Here is a 755-nt window from a genome sequence, read left to right as displayed (position 1 = left end):
GCCCCAATAAAGATTTTCTTGACTGGTACTGATAGCCAATTATTAACTATCATATTGATTAATCGATACCAAGCTGATAACCGATTTAGAGGAATGCAGTCAGACAGCTTGGAGAGCTTGGAAAGCAGCATTCTACAGGTAAGTCAGGGGCGGGGCAGGGGAGGGAGGGAGGCAGGCAGGGGCAGGTGCTGCCCAGCCAGGCTGGTGAATGGGACCCCACGGTGGGGCATAGGATGAAGCTGCAGGTGGCTCATCTGACGGGGGAGTGCAGGCAGGAGTGGCTCCCCCCCGGGCCCCCTAACCCCTGGGGTGAAGCTAAGCTGCCTGCTCCAGGCTCTGGAACAGGGCTGTGCCAGCCTCTTCCTGGCAGGGAGCCTGGGCTGGGGCTGGGAGTGGGACAGGCTTAGCTGTGTGGGGAGGGCAGTGGTGGTGCTGGGAGGGGTGGCTATGGGAATGTTGGAGTGGCTATAACCCCCCAGCACTACCCCTGCTCAGGGCACTCGGCTGTTCTGCCGTTCCCTCAGGAGCCCCCCATTGGCCACACGCCCCCTGCCTGCCTGCAGTGGAGGGCTCCCAAGGGAATGGAAGCAGAGCAGAGTGCCCTGAGCAGGGACAGCACTGGGGAGGATTGGTGGGGGCTGAGTGCCCTGAGGAGGGGTGGCACTTGGTGGGGCTACAGCCACCCCAAAATCCCCTGTAGCCATCCCTCCCAGCACTACCGCCACCTGCCCTGACCCATTCCCTTCCCCTCCCCC

The sequence above is a fragment of the Alligator sinensis genome, unplaced genomic scaffold (assembly GCF_000455745.1).
Source record: "Alligator sinensis unplaced genomic scaffold, ASM45574v1 scaffold2091_1, whole genome shotgun sequence".
Classification (NCBI taxonomy): Eukaryota; Metazoa; Chordata; order Crocodylia; family Alligatoridae; genus Alligator; species Alligator sinensis.
Note: the sequence above shows the minus strand (reverse complement) of the source record.